This window comes from Bos indicus x Bos taurus, chromosome 5 (genome assembly GCF_003369695.1).
Source record: "Bos indicus x Bos taurus breed Angus x Brahman F1 hybrid chromosome 5, Bos_hybrid_MaternalHap_v2.0, whole genome shotgun sequence".
In the NCBI taxonomy this organism is placed as follows: Eukaryota; Metazoa; Chordata; class Mammalia; order Artiodactyla; family Bovidae; genus Bos; species Bos indicus x Bos taurus.
This window is the reverse complement of record NC_040080.1, coordinates 8,360,793-8,372,175: the sequence shown is the minus strand read 5'-3', so window position 1 is coordinate 8,372,175 and position 11,383 is coordinate 8,360,793.

The window sequence follows — 11,383 nt, the reverse complement described above, 5'->3', positions numbered from 1 at the left end:
CATGTGGCATTTCAATTCCTCCAGAAACAATTTGATTTCTCTGTTAGTCCTCTCGTGAGAGTCTGGGAGGGATGTTTGAAACTACTAGATCTGTGACCCAAGTGATTAATCACAGAGTGCTGTTCAGACACACATCTACTTCCTTCTCCAGTACGGGCTGCCAGAGAGGAAGCAGGTGCTACCAGAGCATCTGCAATCTGAGAGCTGCTAGTACACACACGGGGCGGGGGGTGGGGGGTGGGCAGGATATTGGACACCATGGGTTTTAGTTAATTTCCTCATAGCAAATAAGGAAATAGAATGCCAGTCTTGTTTGACAATTCTGATTGCTAGTGATCTGTGGTTTGGCTGGTTTTCCTTTCTGGGCTATTGGAGTGGGCGGATTTCCTTTTTTTCATTTGGTTTTATTTTTATATACTTGTGATATATTCTTAAGTGCAGTTTGTTATTTTAACATTTTTATTAAAGACATTTGGGTGGGTGGCAGGTTGGCTGAGGAGAGAACATGGCATCTCGAAAATTAGATTGAATTCAGTTAACCAGTGATGCAAGAAACCCTAGGATCTGAACCACCAGAAATTAGAATCTGAACCATCCAGAAATCAGGGTCTGGGCAGGCTGTGGGGCCAGCTGCAGTCAGATACCTGGGCAGTCACTGCCCTCTTTCCCTGCTACTGCTGTCACTTCAGTCCTGTCTGACTGTTCGACCCCATAGACAGCAGCCCACCAGGCTCCCCTGTCCCTGAGATTCTCCAGGCAAGAACACTGGAGTGGGTTGCCATTTCCTGCTCTGATGCATGAAAGTGGAAAGTAAAGTGAAGTCGCTCAGTCGTGTCCGACTCTTAGCGACCCCATGGACTGCATGCAGCCCACCAGGCTCCTCCGTCCATGGGATTTTCCAGGCAAGAGTACTGGAGTGGGGTGCCATATGATAGCCAGGAGAGCCTGGTGTCCTGCAGTGGAAGCACAGAGGTTAGGTGCCTCCAGAAGAGTGATGTAAACCCAGGGTCTGACGTGAAGAAAGTACTCAGAGAAGGTCATTTTCCTTTCCAAGCCCAGGAGAGCTTGCCAGCCTTCTTGATGGTTAGTTGGGGAACAGGCTGAGACCTGATGCTGCTGTTGGTTTGGTCCGCCTACCAGGGCTGAGTGCATCCTAAACTTGAACCAACCAGAGAATGGAGGACATGTCAACATCAAAAATGAATAGTAAAAAGTTTAAAAAAAAAGACTAGAAAGCTACATAATGAAACTGTGGTTTCTTGGATAATGAGTTTAAGGGGATTTTCTTCCAGTTTCATTGAGGTATAATTGACATACAGCTCTGTATAATTTTAAGGTGTACAGCATAATGACCTCACAATAAGCCTAGTAAACATAAATTTTTTTAATTAAAAATATTTTCTAATGAGAACGCTTGGGATTTACTCTCCTAACAACTTCCATATGTAACATACAGCAGTGCTAATCACGGCCTCCCGGCTGGTGCAGTGGCAAAGAATTCACCCGCTAGTGCAGGAGACGAAGTAAACTCTCTTTCGATTCCTGGGTCAGAAAGATCCCGTGGAGAAGAAAATGGCAACCCGCTCCAGTATTCTTGCCTGGGAAATCCCATGGACAGAGGAGTCTGTTGGGCCACAGTCTGTGGGTTTACAAAGAGTCAGACATGACTAAGTGCACACATAAACACTGTTAATTGTATTTATCATGTTGTACAATATACCCCTGCTGCTGCTGCTGCTAAGTCCCTGCAGTTGTGTCTGACTCTGTGACCCCACAGATGGCAGCCCACCAGGCTCCCCAGTCCCTGGGATTCTCCAGACAAGAATACTGGAGTGGGTTGCCATTTCTTTCTCCAATGTACCCCTAGATCTTCTTTATAAGTGGAAGTTTATACATTTTGGGGGGCAGGGGCAGGGGTGAACTGGTCGCATGTAGAACTTCCCAGACCAGGGGTTGAACTTGTGCCCCATGCAGTGGAAGTGCAGTCTTCACCACTGGACCACCAGGGAAGTCCAAAGACGTTTGTACCTTTTGACTGCCTTCAACCAGGTCTCCTTGCTCCCACTCCTTACATCTGGTAACCGAAAGTCTGATGTTTTTCCTATGAGTTTGTTTTTGAGATAGTCCTACAACACTATGTTAGTGTTTATGTTGGTTTGGTCCGCCTACCAGAGGTGAGTGCATCCTAAACTTGAACCAACCAGAGAATGGAGGACATGTCAACATCAAAAATGAATAGTAAAAAGTTTAAAAAAAAAGACTAGAAAGCTACATGATGAAACTGTGGTTTCTTGGATAATGAGTTTAAGGGGATTTTCTTCCAGTTTCATTGAGGTATAATTGACATACAGCTCTGTATTAATTTCCTGTTAATCAACATTGATTTAATATTTTTATGCATTTCAAAGTGATCGCCACAATGTCTGGTTACAATTTATCACCATAAAAGATATTACACATTTACTAACTATATTCCTCACACTGTACATTTCATACCCATGACTCATTTATTTTGCAACTGGAAGTTTGTACTTCTTAACTTCTCTCTCCTAACCCCCTCCCTCCTGGCAACCACCTGATTGTTCTCTGTGACTCTATTTCTATTATTATGTTCTTTTGTTTTTAGATTCCAAATACAAGTGAAACCCTACAAACTTGTCTGCTGACTTACTTCACTTAGTATAGTAATCTCCAAATCCATCCATGTTGTTGCAAATGGCAAGATTTCATTCTGAGTAATATCCCATTGTGTCTTTACCAAATCATCATTACCCACCTATTGATGGGCACTTGGGTTGCTTCCATATTTTGGCTATTATACATAATACTGCAATGGGCATAGGGGTGCATATATCTTTTCTAATTAGGGGTGGAATTGCTAGATCATATGGTAGTTCTATTTTTAATTTTTCGAGGAAACTCCATACTGTTTTCGATAGTGACTGCCCCAATTTACGTTCCCCATAACAGTGCAAATTTTTTTGCATGTAGCTATCCAGTTTTCCCAACACTATTGAAGAGGCTGTCTTTTCCCCATTTGTATTCTTGCCTCCTTTGTTGTAGATTAATTGTCCACATGAGTGGACAGTTCCTGGGCTCTCTGTTCTGTCCATTGGCCTACGGCTCTGGTTTTGGGTCAGTACTATACTGTCTTGATGACTGTAGCTGCGCAGTATAGTTTGAAATTAGGCAGCATGATACTTCCAGTTTAGTTCTTTCCTAGGATTGTTTTGGCTATTTGGGATGTTTTGTTTTATTTTTCCATGCAAATTGTTCTAGTTCTGTGAAAAATGTCACTGGTATTTTGATAGGGATTGCATTGAATCTGTAAATTCCCTTGGGTAAATATGGTCATTTTAACAATATTCTTCCAATCCATGAACATGGTATATCTTTCCATCTGTTTGTTTCATCTTCCGTTTCTTTCAGCAGCATCATAGTTTTGCAAGAACAGGTCTTTTACCTCCTTAATCAGACTTATTCCTAGGTGTTTTATATTGTCTTTTTGCTTCTGTGCATTTTTTTCAAGGTTTGATGCAATTTTTATTTAAATATTAGAAAAGTTTTAGATTTACAGGAAAACTGCATATAAAATAGAGTTTCCATATATACTGATTGGTTTCCCTTATTATTAATATCATATAACCATTTCACAGTTATTAACCAATTTTGATATGTTAAAGTCCTTAATTTTTAGCTAATAACCTTTTTCTGTTCCAGGACTCTATCTGGAGCAGAAATTATATTTAGTCATGATACATTTTAAAAATACTGAAATTCATAATTCCCTAGTGGTCCACAGGTTAGGACTCTGTGCTCTCACTGCTAAGGGTCCAGGTTCAATCCCTGGTTGGGGAACTACGATCCCACATGTCACATGGCGTAACCAAAAGAAAAAAGATGAAAAATACTGGAATTCATATACATTACTTACAAGGTATGTTCTTTATTAGAGATAAAGACACAAAATTTAGCTATTTCTGAATGTGTGTATGTGCTAAGTCACTTCAGTTGTGTCCAACTCTTGGTGACACCATGGACTATAGCCCACCAGGCTCCTCTGTCCATAAAATTCTTCAGGCATGAATACTGGAGTGGGTTGCCATTTCCTCCTCCAGGGGATCTTCCCAACCCAGGGATCGAACCCTAATCTCTTACGTCTCCTGCATTGGCAGGTGGGTTCTTAACCACTAGCACCACCATAACTAGAAGTAAAAGCAAAATTTGGATTTTCACTTCTGGATCTGGTGTGACCCTATGCTTACCTCATTAAGTGCTGTGTACTGTACAGAAAGATTCTTAGAGGCCAAATTTTTGGAGAGGGTTGCAGGGGGGATGGTTTAAGTGGTAAGTATGGGTGGTGATTTGCCCTGGTGAAAAGTACAATCATGAAATGTACAAACTCAAGAAGGAATTGAGTTGGATTTCTGGCCCCAATTTCAACGTGAGCACTTCAGAGGATGAGATGATGTGTTGGTGACTATTGGACAAAAGGTCAAATGAGACCTTTGGGTGGCACGAAACAGGAGGCCCTCTATATCTTCTTGTGTAACAAGATCCTCTGGCCTTAGAAAAGTCAGTCAGAGCTGCCCTTTCAGATTCTAATGCCCTATTTTGTACTGAAAGTTCTCTTATATCATGGTGGTAGTCGGCCTTCCTCCTCCATAGTGGGCCAGAAGTTGTGGCCAGGCGAATGACTCCCAGAGCAAGCTGGTGTGGCAGGAGGGGCTCAAAGGAGTACTTGGAAGCTACTGCAGACCCCTCTTGTAAGGACAGGACTTTCCCCATGGGAGTTTCCTAGGAAATAATAAGTTCCTATCAAAGGAGACCCAGATGAGGTTGAGAGGGAGCCTGGAGCCAAGAAGGCTTCAAAAGTAAAGTTCCCATCCACACATGATGTAGCCTTTCATTGATATGGCTCTAGGGCACTGAGAGGTTTAAAACTACAGGAAAGTGTTACACCTCAGACAGGGCTTCATAAAGCTGTAACGAGGATAGTGCCAGGGCCAAGGCCAGTTGACCCTTGAACCACATGGGGCACTGACCTCTGTGTGGTTGAAAATCCACACGTAACTTGAAAGTTGACCCTCTGTTTCTGCAGTTCTTCAGCCACTTATCAGTTCTCATGATTTTGGCCAAGTTCTCTGTAAAACTGTAAGCATAAAATTTGCCCCGCTTTTACCACAGGAGTGTTGTGAATAGCATGAAAGTGCTTTGTAAAGTGAGCATAATTCGATGAGGTCATGACTGAGAATGCCTTGTGTTTTGTAGATTTCATCTGTGGTTCCCATTAATTCACTGCATCATTCCCACCTTGGAATACCCTTAGGAATTTGAGCTTAGGTTAATAAGCAGCTCTCAAGCTAAATTGTAGTCTTTCTTTTCCAAATAAGGGTGAAATTTCTAGAAAAATATTCCTGTAATTCTGTTGTAGCTTTTGGTGACCTTTCTAAAACATGGGAAGTGTTTTATTTTTTTTTAAACTACAGCCTGATGTCAACTGGGACCTAGATATCAGATGGAGATGGGCCCGGCTAACTTCATGGACTGTTCAGTCATACTGTACTTTAACATTTTCTCAAATAGCAAGTAGTTCTCACAACAACCATAGGTTCATGTTCTCATTTTATGGCTGAGCCAAAAGTTACCGTGGTTGATAGACTGAAATGCAGACCTCTGACTACACCCTCACTGTATTTGCCCAAAAGACCTCAACCAACTTGTGAATTATGTAAGAGTGGGTCAGACTGGTCTAGGACTGGTTTCAGTTCAGTTGCTCAGTTGTGTCCAGCTCTGTGACCCCATGAACTGCAGCATGCCAGACCTCCCTGTCCATCGCCAACTCCCAGAGTCCACCCAAACCCATGTCCATTGAGTTGGTGATGCCATCTAGCCATCTCTTCCTCTGTCGTCCCCTTCTCCTCCTGCCCTCACTCTTTCCCAGCATCAGGGTCTTTTCAAAGGAGTCAGCTCTTTGTATCAGGTGGCCAAAGTATTGGAGTTTCAGCTTCAACATCAGTCCCTCCAATGTACACCCAGGACTGATCTCCTTTAGGATGGACTGGTTGGATCTCCTTGCAGTTCAAGGGACTCTCAAGAGTCTTCTCCAACACCACAGTTCAAAAGCATCAATTCTTCGGTGCTCAGCTTTCTTTATAGTCCAACTCACATCCATACATGACTACTGGAAAAACCATAGCCTTGACTAGACGGACCTTTGTTGACAAAGTAATGTCTCTGCTTTTTAATATGCAATCTAGGTTGGTCATAACTTTCCTTCCAAGGAGTAAGTGTCTTTTAATTTCATGGCTGCAATCACCATCTGCAGTAATTTTGGAGCCCAGAAAAATTAAGTCAGCCACGGTTTCCACTGTTTCCCCATCTATTTGCCATGAAGTGATGGGACCAGTGCATTTTCTTGGCAAAACTGTTAGCTTTTGCCCTGCTTCATTCCGTATTCCAAGACCAAATTTGCCTGTTACTCCAGGTGTTTCTTGACTTCCTACTTTTGCATTCCAGTCCCCTATAATGAAAAGGACATCTTTTGGGGGTGTTAGTTCTAAAAGGTCTTGTAGGTCTTCATAGAACCGTTCAACTTCAGCTTCTTCAGCGTTACTGGTTGGGGCATAGACTTGGATTACTGTGATATTGAATGGTTTGCCTTGGAAATGAACAGAGATCATTCTGTCGTTTTTGAGATTGCATCCAAGTACTGCATTTCGGACTCTTTTGTTGACCATGATGGCCACTCCATTTCTTCTGAGGGATTCCTGCCTGCAGTAGTAGATATAATGGTCATCTGAGTTAAATTCACCCATTCCAGTCCATTTCAGTTCGCTGATTCCTAGAATGTCGACATTCACTCTTGCCATCTCTTGTTTGACCACTTCCAATTTGCCTTGATTCATGGACCTGATATTCCAGGTTCCTATGCAATATTGCTCTTTACAGCATCGGACCTTGCTTCTATCACCAGTCACATCCACAGCTGGGTATTTTTGCTTTGGCTCCATCCCTTCATTCTTTCTGGGGTTATTTCTCCCCTGATCTCCAGTAGCATATTGGGCACCTACTGACCTGGGGAATTTCTCTTTCAGTATCCTTTCATTTTGCCTTTTCATACTGTTCATGGGGTTCTCAAGGCAAGAATACTGAAGTGGTTTGCCATTCCCTTCTCCAGTGGACCATATTCTGTCAAATCTCTCCACCATGACCCGCCCGTCTTGAGTTGCCCCACGGGCATGGCTTAGTTTCATTGAGTTAGACAAGGCTGTGGTCCTAGTGTGATTAGATTGACTAGTTTTCTGCGAGTATGGTTTCAGTGTGTTTGCCCTCTGATGCCCTCTTGCAACACCTACCGTCTTATTTGGGTTTCTCTTACCTTGGGCGTGGGGTATCTCTTCACGGCTGCTCCAGCAAAGCACAGCCATTGCTCCTTACCTTGGACGAGGGGTATCTCCTCACCGCCACCCTTCCTGACCTTCAACGTGGGATAGCTCCTCTAGGCCCTCCTGTGCCCGCGCAACCACAGCTCCTTGGACGTGGGGTTGGTCCTCCGGGCCACCGCCCCTGGCCTCGGTTGTGGGGTAGCTCCTCCCGCCCGCCGCCCCTGGCCTCGGGCTTGGGGCGTGGGGTAGCTCCTCCCAGCCATCGCCCCTGACCTCGGAGGCGGGGTAACTCCTCTCGTTGCCGCCAGTGACCTCGAACGCTGGGTATCTCCTCTCGGCCGCCCCCCCTGACCTCGGACGTGGGGTAGCTCCTCTCGGTCATTCCTGCGCCATCGCAGTCTGGTACTCTGGGCCACTGCCCCTGACCTCGGACGTGGGGTAACTCCTCTTGGCCGCTGCCCTTCGGGCATGGGGTCCTCCCGGCTTCTGCCTCTGACCTCGGATGTGGGGTGGCTCCTCTCGGCCGTGCTTGGCGCGCCTGGCTGTCACAGCCGCCTGCGCTTTGGCGCGCCCTTCGGCAGGGCAAAGACTAATAGAGTTTTGCCAAGAAAATGCACTGGTCATAAGAAACACCCTCTTCCAACAACACAAGAGAAGACTCTATACATGGACATCACCAGATGGTCAACACCAAAATCAGATTGATTATATTCATTGCAGCCAAAGATGGAGAAGCTCTATACAGTCAACAAAAACAAGACCAGGAGCTGACTGTGGCTCAGACCATGAACTCCTTATTGCCAAATTCAGACTTAAATTGAAGAAAGTGGGGAAAACCACTAGACCATTCAGGTATGACCTAAATCAAATCCCTTATGATTATACAGTGGAAGTGAGAAATAGTTTTAAGGGCCTAGATCTGATAGATAGAGTGCCTGATGAGCTATGAAATGAGGTTCCTGACATTGTACAGGAGACAGGGATCAAGACCATCCCCATAGAAAAGAAATGCAAAAAAGCAAAATGGCTGTCTGGGGAGGCCTTACAAATAGCTGTGAAAAGAAGAGAAGCGAAAAGCAAAGGAGAAAAGGAAAGATATAAACATCTGAATGCAGAGTTCCTGCCGGGAGCCGGCATATTGCATATTGAGTGCATATTGCATATTGAGTGCAGCACTTTCCACAGCATCATCTTTCAGGATCTGGAATAGCTCAACTGGAATTCTATCACTGCTGGGAGCCAGCGTGAGGAACTCCGCCCATGACAAAGGTCATGAGGAAGGAGGCTCGACATACGCAAAGGCAGGATCGAGCTTCAGGAGTCCCCCTGGAAATTCTCGAGCATTTACACCCAAAACCAGAGTCTGCCTACTTTCTGCCTTGTGCCTTCACCTACACCTCTGACTTTACGGGGGGCTGTCCCCCACTACCTCTCTGAAAAAAGAGTTAGCTTACAGCTCCAGTTAATAATTCCTGGGTGTGACAGTGTTTAACCTACAAACTCCTTTGGAAATCCTCTAGCCTGCCTGAATAGGTTTTTCCAGCCACATGTGATTGTTCAGAGCCTCCCAACTGTGAGAGGCAGGAGATGTTCTAAACTGTCTAAACACAGATTCCTTTGAGTAGTTAGAAGATTGATTAGAAATTGTATTGGTGAAGGGATTTTCACTTGTTGGGCCAATGTTTGCTGCTAAGTTTCCATATCCCTTACCTGCTGTGTCCCTGGCAGTGTATTGATTAATAGAATTGGTGTAAGTAGTAGCTTTAATGTTTGTAACCTGGGACCCTTGAGTTAATTCTTTTTCTTGTTATAGCCCACCACACCTTTGCTCTGTAGGAATGCAACTTTATCTAATGCTTTTGGAGGGTGGCTCCTGACCAATCACCTTTAGAGGAAAATAAGTTTTCTGAAGAAAAGGTCTTAAAATGTTAACAGGCCTCCGAGCCAGAAGATGATGCAAATCACCTAAGCTTTTGCATATGATAAGTTTGCAGGAAGAAAGCCTGGCTTGCTGCATGACTCTACCCCTTCCCCCATTATCCTCTATGCATAACTTAAGGTATAAAAACTACTTTGGAAAATAAAGTGTGGGCCTTGTTCACCGAAACTTGGTCTCACCATGTCGTTCTTTCTCTTACCTTCTGGCTGAATTATTCAGCCTCTTTTCTCCACTGAATTTCCTCACTGAGCTATCCTTATTCTATTACTCTTTATATCCTTAATTAACGTTTAATTAAGCAATTGTTTCCTGATCTTCGCCTACGCCGTCTCTCCTTCGAATACCCTGGATCAGCCGGGGCTAGACTTCGGCAAGTTCCGAAGAATAGCAAGAAGAGATAAGAAAGCCTTCTTCAGCGATCAATGCAAAGAAATAGAGGAAAACAACAGAATGGGAAAGACTAGAGATCTCTTCAAGAAAATCAGAGATACCAAAGGAACATTTCATGCAGAGATGGGCTCGATAAAGGACAGAAATGGTATGGACCTAACAGAAGCAGAAGATATTAAGAAGAGATGGCAAGAATACCCAGAAGAACTGTACAAAAAAGATCTTCACAACCCAGATAATCACGATGGTGTGATCACTGACCTAGAGCCAGACATCCTGGAATGTGAAGTCAAATGGGCCTTAGAAAGCATCACTACGAATAAAGCTAGTGGAGGTGATGGAATTCCAGTTGAGCTATTTCAAATCCTGAAAGATGATGCTGTGAAAGTGCTGCACTCAATATGCCAGCAAATTTGGAAAACTCAGCAGTGGCCACAGGACTGGAAGAGGTCAGTGTTCATTCCAATCCCAAAGAAAGGCAATGCCAAAGAATGCTCAAACTACCGCACAATTGCACTCCTCTCACACACTAGTAAAGTAATGCTCAAAATTCTCCAAGCCAGGCTTCAGCAATATGTGAACCGTGAACTTCCTGATGTTCAAGCTGGTTTTAGAAAAGGCAGAGGAACCAGAGATCAAATTGCCAACATCCGCTGGATCATCGAAAAAGCAAGAGAGTTCCAGAAAAACATCTATTTCTGCTTTATTGACTATGCCAAAGCCTTTGACTATGTGGATCACAAGAAACTGTGGAAAATTCTGAAAGAGATGGGAATACCAGACCACCTGACCTGCCTCTTGAGAAATTTGTATGCAAGTCAGGAAGCAACAGTTAGAACTGGACATGGAACAACAGACTGGTTCCAAATAGGAAAAGGAGTTCGTCAAGGCTGTATATTGTCACCCTGTTTATTTAACTTATATGCAGAGTACATCATGAGAAATGCTGGACTGGAAGAAACAAAAGCTGGAATCAAGATTGCCGGGAGAAATATCAATAACCTCAGATATGCAGATGACACCACCCTTATGGCAGAAAGTGAAGAGGAACTAAAAAGCCTCTTGATGAAAGTGAAAGAGGAGAGTGAAAAAGTTGGCTTAAAGCTCAACATTCAGAAAACGAAGATCATGGCATCCAGTCCCACCACTTCATGGGAAATAGATGGGGAAAGAGTGGAAACAGTGTCAGACTATTTTTCTGGGCTCCAAAATCACTGCAGATGGTGACTGCAGCCATGAAATTAAAAGACGCTTACTCCTTGGAAGGAAAGTTATGACCGACCTAGATAGCATATTCAAAAGCAGAGACATTACTTTGCCAACAAAGGTTTGTCTAGTCAAGGCTATGGTTTTTCCTGTGGTCATGTATGGATGTGAGAGTTGGACTGTGAAGAAGGCTGAGCGCTGAAGACTGGATGCTTTTGAACTGTGGTGTTGGAGAAGACTCTTGAGAGTCCCTTGGACTGCAAGGAGATCCAACCAGTCCATTCTGAAGGAGATCAGCCCTGGGATTTCTTTGGAGGGAATGATGCTAAAGCTGAAACTCCAGTACTTTGGCCACCTGATGCGAAGAGTTGACTCATTGGAAAAGACTGATGCTGGGAGGGATTGGGGTCAGGAGGAGAAGGGGACGACAGACGATGAGATGGCTGGATGGCATCACTGA